This window comes from Sphaeramia orbicularis, chromosome 2, assembly GCF_902148855.1.
Source record: "Sphaeramia orbicularis chromosome 2, fSphaOr1.1, whole genome shotgun sequence".
Classification (NCBI taxonomy): Eukaryota; Metazoa; Chordata; class Actinopteri; order Kurtiformes; family Apogonidae; genus Sphaeramia; species Sphaeramia orbicularis.
In genome coordinates, this window is record NC_043958.1 from 27,328,323 (window position 1) to 27,338,697 (window position 10,375).

Consider the following 10,375-nt stretch of genomic DNA (forward strand, 5'->3'; position numbering starts at 1 on the left):
TAATTGCAAAAGGGGAAAAAAGATTAGGTATGAATTCTTCTAAAGTGACGAACAGTTTTTCTTGTTCTTCAACTGACTGAAGATGCCTTGTTCGCCGTGGAAGTTGTTTCTTGATCTTTATCACCCCCTTGAGGGAAAAATGGGTAAGAACACTGCCCTGGCTGGTCCACAAATGTCACATGAGCGCAGCATTACAAGGAACAGTTTCTCAAATGTCTGACACATATCATTAACCACATAGCATAATTGCCTAAGTCATACATTATATGGACAAAAATATTGGGACACGTTGAATTCAGGTGTTTCTTTTCTAACAGGGGTCTGGGCTACAAAACAATAATGACAAATGTCCTAATATAGTTATTATGTAGATATTGTGATACTTATCATTACATTGATTAGTTTGGTTTAAATTGTTATCTTTGCTTCCAAAATGCCTCAGAGATGGTTTTTACTTAATTTCTCTCAATATTGATTTTGTTTTTTTGTTTTGGGTTTTGTTTTGTTTTTTGTTTTTTTTTAATCCTCGACTATGATTTTAAAAGTTCAACCTCTAAATTTCTAAAATATGTTTTTGTTCTGACTGTAAATAATAATTTCCTACCACAACTAACCTACATTCTTCACATCTCAGTTAGGATGAAAAATCTTTCACTAAAGATTAAGGAAACATTGATGCTTATAAACTATACGGACAAAAATATTGGGACAGATCATGACTGCAGCTGTAAGATGTCCTGCTTTTTTGTCCTGTATTTCTAATATTTATTACAATATAAAACTATATAACAACATTAGTCATCATTGTTTTGCAGCCTAGACCCCTGTTAGAAAAGAAACGCCTGAATTCAATGTGCCCCAATACTTTTGTCCATATACTGTATGGCTTAGGCAATTATGCTACAAGGCAAACAATATCCCATTTTTGCATAATGTCAGAGTGAATAAAGTCATTTTTTATAATAAGCATCGAATTTAACATTCTTGTTTTTTTCCAAATGTATTGATTAATTTCACTGTTATATGTCATTTTATAAATGAAAGCTCCAATCTACTATTAGACTTTTTCTTAGAATTTATTCCAAGAAAAATGAAAGAAAATAGTTTCTTTAGATTTTATACAGAATCTGATATGACTGGTACCAGTATTGCTGTGCCTGGTTTGGCAAAAAATCTGAACATTGGTGTACTGGCTTTGACATTTATGCAAAAAGACTGCCATCTACTGGTAAAAGTTAAAAAGGACAGTCTGATTCTTTTGTCTTGCTTCGGTTTATTTCTGCAGTTTACATAGTATAATTACAGTTTTTCTCAGTCGCTTTAGTACATTTCTTGAATGTTCCTTGACATTTGCCAAACAGTAAGTGCATTTCTCAAAACAATTCGTACAAATATCGAAACACCATGGATTAACTGCAAAAGCCAGTCTCTTGCTCATAAATCCTAAATTCATCTCTCAAAAGTAAATATCTGTGTCAGTGAACATGTCAGTGCCATCAGAATGACAAGTCCTTGTGTCATTATGTACGGATAAGACAGTCACATTGCTTAGTCATGTTGTCAGTATAACAGATGTTCTGATGTAAACTATGGCTAAAGTTTTGACAACAGTTATTGTAAATTGTAAGTTACACCTTAGTGTATTTGGGAGATTGATTGCAAGAGGCTGGACAAGATTCATATTTACACTCTCACTGTTTTGTACTGTAATTTGTTGACAGACCATGTGATTGCAATACAGAAAGGAAAGACAGCGCTGCATACCACAAACAAAAAAAAAACAAAAAACAGAAGTAGAAATGTGAACAGAGGACAATCTCCTTTGGGACAACTGTACATGCAATGCTGTAGGAGTTACAGTGCAGTCTTACTACACCTGACGTTCTTGTCTGTTGGGCCACAAATTCTCATCCATGTCACAATGAATATCTTCTCTTGCATTGCAACATGGAAAGAATCTTTTAGAGTGTCTTATCCAGCCTCTTACCAATTCAGGACAGATTTAGAAAAAAAAAAAAAAAAAGTCTAATGGAAATGTATAGAAATGTGCTTGATATATAATGACAACTTGTTCAACCATTTGCATGTAAAGACTTATGCGATGAACTAATGCATAAATGTTGTGGGGGTGAGACTATTCAACAGACACCCATTATAATACATTTTGATCAAAATAACATAAGCATTTGTTAATGTAGGAAACAACAGAAAATTTTACAGAATTATTTGCATGGATGTACCAAAGAATTTGCAGCTTGTTGAAAAAAATGAGAAACTGCTTTTTTGATGTGAAGATTGAACAAGTACTTTTGAGAATTTCAATTCTGATCTGAGAAATGTACCAAAGCAACTGAGAAAAACTGTTATAAATGTAATGTCTATAGTGTTAAAATGTGCTTCACAAAGAATATAATGTGACAAATAGATGCAAAGGTAGCAAGCGATAGAACAAAACGTATTAATGCAATAAACAGGGAGGAGAATAAAAGACAAAGCACTGAAAACATTAAATTCAACATGATGTAAACTGTACTAAGTTCTAATCTGTAAAGGTGTATTTGTGTTAGATCTGAAATGGCAAAAGCAACAACAGTGCTACTTATAATCTTGATTATGAGACTGAATTTGTCAGATCTTATAATAGAATAAGGCCTTAGAAGTTTCTGAAATTTTAAGCAAAGCCAGTCCAAGTAGCAATTTAAAACTTCATATATAAATAAACTTAATTAATAAATAAAACTTTAAATATGCATTGTACAGTGGGTTTGGAGATGGTGTAATACAGCCATAGCATTAAGTGTTTGTGGGGAGTGTTACTGCTGCAAAACCTTTCACTTATGAACATGACTACTTCACATAAAAAGGAAAAAACAAGATTCTTTGGCACTAAGCAATGGTCAAAATATTTCAGTGTTTTCTGAAAGTGATTTCTGGACATAATTTTTATCCATATTTCAGTGTTTTTTCATTTACACAGTGATTTGCCTATGGTACACATTATGCTCATTTCTGTTTAAAGTATCATATTTTTACTTATGTGAAGTACTACAAAAGCAACACAGCATGATATGTGATCTTGAAAAACCCCAAAAAGTTGGGCTAAAATAAAAACACAAAGCAATAATTTTCAAATCTCATAAACCTATATTGTACTCACAATAATACATAGAAAACTGAGAAAATGTATCATTTGAAGAAAAAAATAGGGTAATATTGAATTTGGTGGCACAAACGTGTCTATAAAAAGTTGGGACAGAGAAAAGTCTACCACTATGTAGCACTGCCTCTTCTTTTAACAACAGTCTGTAAACATCTGGAACTGGAATTTTGTTATTTTTTTCCGTTTCATGATGTGCCAAATGTTTTCAGTCGATGAAAGGTCTGGACTGCAGAGAGGCCAGTTCAGAACCAGGACTCTTCGACTACAAAGCCAAACTTTTGTAATACATGCAGTTTAGTTTTGTCTTACTGAAATAAGCAAGACCCTTCCCAAAAAGTCCCTTAGTGGACTGGAGAATATGTTGCTCTAAAACCTGTATATACCTTTTAGTATTGATGTTGCTGGAAAAACAACATAATTCCATAGGCACAAATGCAGCCTCATCCCATCAGAAATGCCTGTTTCTGAACTGTAAATACAAAACTGTAGCATCAATAGATGTGAAGTTTATTTGAGAAGTTCAAGTTGCACCTTTCAGAAATCAGGAGGATGTTAAAATAAATCTGTATTATTTTGATGGTATTCACACATGCCTGCAATAAAGAAAAACTATATAAATCTATCTATTCCCAGTAATTAAACCAAACTACTGTGCTAATATTAGATTCCATGTTTTTCACATATCTTTCATTTGTTTTTCAATCTTTGATGTATTTTTTTCTTCACAAATAGCATTTATCTTTTGTTCTATTTTTGCTTTCATCAGTATGATTCATAACTTCTTTTTTTTATATAACTTTGTCTTGACAAGAGCCGTGACTATGTGACAGTTATTTGCTTACTTAATCTTAGGAGTGTAAGTGTTATACTGAGATTAAAACCAAGCGCTGTTGGTTTGACAGGCAGACTTACAGGTTAATGGAAGAGTATACTGATTTATCCAGTACGGTACTCTGCTAAAGCAGGGGCTGTAATTTGATGAATATGGGTGTTTTATTGATAAAGTCAGACAGACTGAAAGGAAACTTGGCCATTTGCTCCTTATAGAGTTTCTACAGAACTGTAGACAGCATGAATATTTAAAAACCAATGGAGCAAAAAGTGTGTAACAATGTAGCTGAAGCTCTTTTCCACTTTAACTGCTGCTTTATGGCACCTAAATACACCACTTCACTGGTAAAAGCATGAAACAGATGTTCCAAATCCAATATATGGCAGATAGGATGAATAAAATGCTTTCATGTCCGTTAAAATTTTAAACTGTCTCCCCTGCTGAACAGTTCTTGCTAACTAGGCTCATTAGGAGAATCCCAACGACAGTAGAAACCCAAACAACACCATGTGACCAGACAGAGAGCCGATCAAATTGCCTTTCACCTCCGTCTCCAGCCTGGACCACGCTCCGTTTGGCTGAAAGTGATTCCTGCCACCTCAGATCGGCAGAAAGAGATCGTCCACGTGAGATTTGGATTGACAGAAGAGCCGTCTCTGAATGTGACCTCTCCTGAAAATAGAGATGTTACAAAGTGCAGTACAGTAAGTATTCTTATTGAAATCTTTAACCCCTGGCCACTTAGGGGTATTAGTGACTGTAAACCTATAGCCCGTATACAATGATGGATCAGGGAAACAAGCTTAAGTGAGCTGAGTCTGTCACCAAAGACAATTAGTTCACTGACTAAATGAAAAGTACTGTAATATTAGAGGACCTCTGATTGCCTTAGAGAAGAACTGGAGAGTGCAGCAGTGGTTGAACAAGTACTCAGATCTTCATTTTGAAAAAAAAAAAAAAAAAAATACTGATACCACACTGAAAATACTCCACTAGAAGTAAATGTTCTGCTTTCAAACCTTTAATCAAGTAAAAGTGTGACATTTCCAGCAAAATGTAGTTACTGAATGGAAAGTATAGATAGATAGATAGATAGATAGATAGATAGATAGATAGATAGATAGATAGATAGATAGATAGATAGATAGATAGATAGATAGATAGATAGATAGATAGATAGATAGATAGATAGATAGATAGATAGATAGATAGATAGATAGATAGATAGACTTTATTTTGAATATAAGTAGGCAAAATAAATTTGCAATTTAAACAGGACACTCCAATATATTGAAAGGCATAAGTCAGACAAAAAAACAAAAACAAATGTCACAAAGTGTATAGCCATTTCATTGTGGCTCTTTAACAATACTTTATGTCTTAAAAAAGAGAGGCCGAGCTTATATTGTCCTCCCCCAATTTTTCACGACTTGGCGAATTAACTAATATATACAGTCTATAACAAAGAATAGATCAGTCACTGAATTACAGAAAAAGAAGAAATTATTAGCTACATACTATTAATAACTATTACTGTTGTACTCCCACTCATTAGTACTACGTCTCTGGAAAACAAGGTTTTCTATCTATTCTCCTCTCTGGAGTGTGAGTACCTACGTAGCTGTATTAGTACCTCATAAGTGACTCAAAATACTTCAACTTCAGTTATATTTAATCACTATTAGTAGCACTATCATCTATGCAGTCTATAGTTTTGTTTGTTTTTTTTTTATTTTACCTTTATTTAACTAGGAAGTCCCACTGAGATTAGGAATCTCTTTTGCACGGGAGACCTGCCAAGGTAGCAGCCATAGAAAGTCTAAACAACATAAAAAACATACATGATATACAACAAACAATAAAACACAACAACAACTATTCAACCATAATGGCATCCAGTACAACAGTGACATTCCTCCTTTACTGCATTCTCCATGATACTTTTAAAATCATTAACAGAATCTAATTTTATCATATTTTGTAACAAAAATAAGAAGTATAACAAGGAAAACAACAAAATATTCATAGATGATTTTGAAATAATCCAGGTTTCTCACATTAAATTTTTGGGTGTAATTGTAGATGAAAAATTGAATTGGAAATCTCATATTGATCTTGTTTGTAAAAAAATCATGAAGTCAATTGGCATTTTGAACAGAGTTCGTTCATTGATAAATCATTCTTGTTTCTTGACTTTTTATTATTGCTTAATTTAACCTTACATTATTTATGGCAATACTGTTTGGGCGGCAACCTGTCCCACGTGTCTCAATAAGATTCTCCTAATTCAAAAGAAATTTTTAAGAAAGATCAGTTTTTCTAAGAGGCACGACTCATCTGTGCTCTTCTTTTCAAAATATTCAAACTTCTCTCCGTTTTTGATGTGAACGTTTACCAGACCTGTGTCTTCATGTACAAATATGTTCACTTAACTCATATTCTTTCTAAAGTTTTTCAGAATTTCTTTATGTTGTCTTCTGTTATTCACAACTTTTCGAAACGATATTCAAGCAAATTTTATCTTCCGTACTGCCGAACTTCAGTCAGTCAGTATTCTCTGAAATATCGTGGACCGAATCTGTGGAATAATCTAAGACCTGAACTTCAATTAACATCTACTTTATCATTGTTTAAAAAGCATCTGAAAAGGACTTTAATTCATGAAAAAATGTAAGGCTGTATATCATTTGATTTGTATTTGATGATTTGTAATGTGGATTACATTTTTATTGTTTTTACTTTTGTTTATTATTTCAGTTATAATGTGTTTTTTTATTCTTTTTTTGTGTATTGTTCATTTCGGGGGAGGTATTCATATAAGCCGTCTTTTTTTTTTTTTTTTTGGCTTCTAACCTCTCCTACACAATTTTGTTACTTGTTTGAATGTTGTAGTTTTTTTTCCATTGCTGTTTTTATTATGTGCAAATAAATAAATAAATAGAATGTATGTAGTTTTACAGTTTGTTGTTGATTATTTCATGACCATGGTTCATGGTAGGAAAATGCTGTTTTTCCAAAGTTTGTCAGAACTCATACAAACCTCGCTCATCATTCAACTATATATGATCACATACAGCGGTTCTCAATGACATTGGAACAATAAAGGCAAATTTCTTAGCATAGCATTGCTGAACAAAAGCAGGCCTCATCTATAAAGCTGTACGATACGAGGAGGTAGATGGTCTGTAACCGGCGTTGATACCTGTAAAGCTCTCTAGTGTGACAAATGTGTTTTTCTTGCTCAGCTGCTTTTGAGGAGAGTGGAAAAAAGCAACACTGCGTCTCTTAAGAGGCTCTTGGGAATCGAGTTTGAAGGGTTGGAGATAGAGTGAACTAACAGGGCACTTAGCCGCTATCTGTGGCTAAACAGGGCTACTCTGGGATCTTAGTCTCAGCAGAATGCTGTGCTAGGATGTCTGAAGGGAGCTCAGACCACTGCTCATCCTCTAAGTGGTTTAGATCTCACCAGACATGACAAGGCCCTCATCTCAACTGGGTCCTGCTCGGGGTCTACGCACACACTCCGACACACAACCTAATTCGAGCTGAGTAATGGAGAAAAGGATGCACACGGTGAGACGGCTGGTGTTCACTCCTCCAGTTTCATCCTGCTCCTGCTCTTACTTTGTTATAAAGTTAATGACATCCAGTGATACTCGGCAGTGTTGACAGAAGGCCCGCACTGACACCGGATTTAATTTGACAAGGAATGCTTAATGATTGATCGAGACACTAGTCATATCAAGAAATCAAGCAGTGACCTTACAACCAAGGTCAGCTGACACCTGTGATTGTGTATTTATGCAACCTGTCTTTTCAGACGACGTGAAAGTCATGGCTCTGCTTTCAGATGGGTCAAGTAATGGCTTATTGGGTTTCCCCCCAGAGAGCATGACTTAAATGATCATGATTAATTAGATTAAGTCTGTAGACAATAGAAGACTGCCAAAAGTAATAGTGTCTGCCAAATCTGTTTGCTGGGCCTTTACAGTGTATCATTTGTACTTTTTCTTGCTAGTTTACCATCCCATGGGGTTTTAAAAATTTAATCTGAATCTAAAGAATCTTGCCTCAGAAATCAAGCAATCCATTTCACTTTTGTATCCATCTGTAACCGCAAAATTAGATTGAATCACTAGGATTTTGATGTTTTTGGGTGGTTTAGGTGGCTTCCTGCTTACTCATTCATGGTCAGTGTTGAATTTGCTGATCTGATAACCTGGAAGGATTCTAAATCTAATTCAGCGTTAAATTAAGGATTAAATGAGGGCAGGTTTCACTTCTAAATATATTGCATCAGACTTGTAAAAGAGACTTTTAGTATTTAGTTTTTGAGAGCTGCAGCTTTCCACTCCTGTACCTTTAAGTAGAGATTTCTGATGTTATTTTAACATGCAGTGACTATAACGTGTGTTTGCTGACTTGGATATTAAAGAAACAATTATAACACCCAATGCGACATAATAAAACAAAAGTTACTGTATTTTAAAAATTCATGTATTGATCTGTCATTCATAGTTGCATTTCTCTCCATCACCTTCAGTTTCAGTTCTATTTGTATTATGTTCCTTTTTATTTCACACTCCTCCTTAACTTACTTTAACATGTGTTGGTGAAATTCAGTAGCCACTCTTTCTTTTATGATATTGACGCTTTTGTTCTGAGGATGAACTAGAGAAAAGAATCTCACAGGTCTTCAGTTCTGCCCATAAGACTTTCACCTGGAGTCAATAAAAGATCAAATATATACAGAGGCCAAGTGGGATGTACATGCATGTGGTTGTTCATGTGAAGTGTGTAGATGATTATAATTTGTGTTTTTTTTTTGTTGTTGTTGTTTTTTTTCAGGACAACTACTTTATTGCCAATGTAGTCATTTCACAAATCAGTAAAGTGAGCCATTTTTACCTGAGGTTGTTGAATTATTTTTGCTCAAACACTGCTCATCATCAGTGACTTAAAAATAACGTCAGGAGTCTTTACTTAAGGTCCCAGGGTCAGGATGGTGGGAGGCACCACCGAAGATGATACAAAGGACAAATACACACACACACACACACACACACACAGAGACTCGCATGGACAACTTTACATGAAGTGGATTATTTTCACAGATTTTATTCTTTAGGAAACAACATAAACACTTCCAATGCCAGTAAAAAAATAGGACCAATGGCCCTGTAGCTTACCGGCCAAATTAAAAGCCATTTATTATCACCCAGTTCTGTGTATTTATTATATTACAGAAATAGCCCATGTTTTGCTCATATTCCAATCAGATCTGTAAAAAATTCAAATTCCAACTTGATATCATTGATACTTACTGATTTATTGGATCAATCCACTTCCTATCTCTTATAATGGGAAAATTTGTCAAAGTCGCACCAAATCCAGAATCAGATCTGGATCAAAATAATTTCAATACCTTGTGTTGACATCATCATAAAGAAACTGTATACTAAGTTTGAAGTCAATCAGAACTGTAGTTTCGGAGAAAAAGACGATTGAAATGTTTTCCCCATAAGAGCCCATGTTAAATTTTCCGTAAGTTCCTGGATCCAGAAGAAGATCCTGATCAGCATGTGGCCATTATGTTTTGGCCATCTCCCCATCAGGGCTGGATTGTAGAAATTTACACTGGATATCATTTATATTTTTACTGAGTTATTGCATTGATCCACTTCCTATCTCTTATTATGCGGAAATTTTTCAAAGTCGCACCAAATCCAGAATCAGATCCGGATCCAAATAATTTCACTAACTTTGTTGACATCATCATAAAGAAGCTGTATACTAAGTTTGAAGTCCATGGGAATTGTAGTTTCGGAGAAGAAGACAATTGAAATATTTGTAACGGACGACAGACGCCAGACGCCGCATGACGACAATAGCTTACGGCCTGTCGGCCAGTAAGATAAAAAGGAGCAAATATGAATTGTGCCCTAAGGATTGCAGTGTATGGATGTAGGAACAGTACAGGTATCTGTAATTCCATATTTGTTTCAGAAAGCCATAGTCAGTATGACTAACTCCTGATTTGAATTAATCCCTGTCTGGGAAGAAGTTACTCTAAAATGACCAAATCCAGATTAGCAGCGCTCCAACTGGGACTATGCATTAAAATATAGGTTCTGAGCTCTAGATTGAGCACTATATAGAGATGCTTTATAGGAAGCCTATTAAACATACACTGAAGGTTTGTTTCAGATCAACACTTCAGACTGGTTTGCATGATGTAATTTTATGTTAAAAAGACCCGACCCAATCTGGTCTGAAAGCTGATCATGCAATTTATGGTCACCTGAGCCTGTGACAAGAATCCAATTTGCAGTGAATCATTGATCAGGTTGTTAAATATCTACAACCTCAGAGCTGTTTTGTTT

General features: G+C 34.7%; 1 long non-coding RNA gene across 1 annotated transcript; it reads right to left on the reverse strand.

The window, feature by feature from the left end:
- Positions 1–542: 542 nt before the first annotated feature.
- LOC115435674 (uncharacterized) lies at positions 543–10,033 on the reverse strand. Its single transcript, XR_003937726.1, has 3 exons — positions 10,023–10,033; positions 4,330–4,333; positions 543–740 (listed from the first exon to the last, which is right to left on the reverse strand). It is a non-coding gene; the product is annotated as an uncharacterized LOC115435674 (long non-coding RNA).
- Positions 10,034–10,375: the final 342 nt, after the last annotated feature.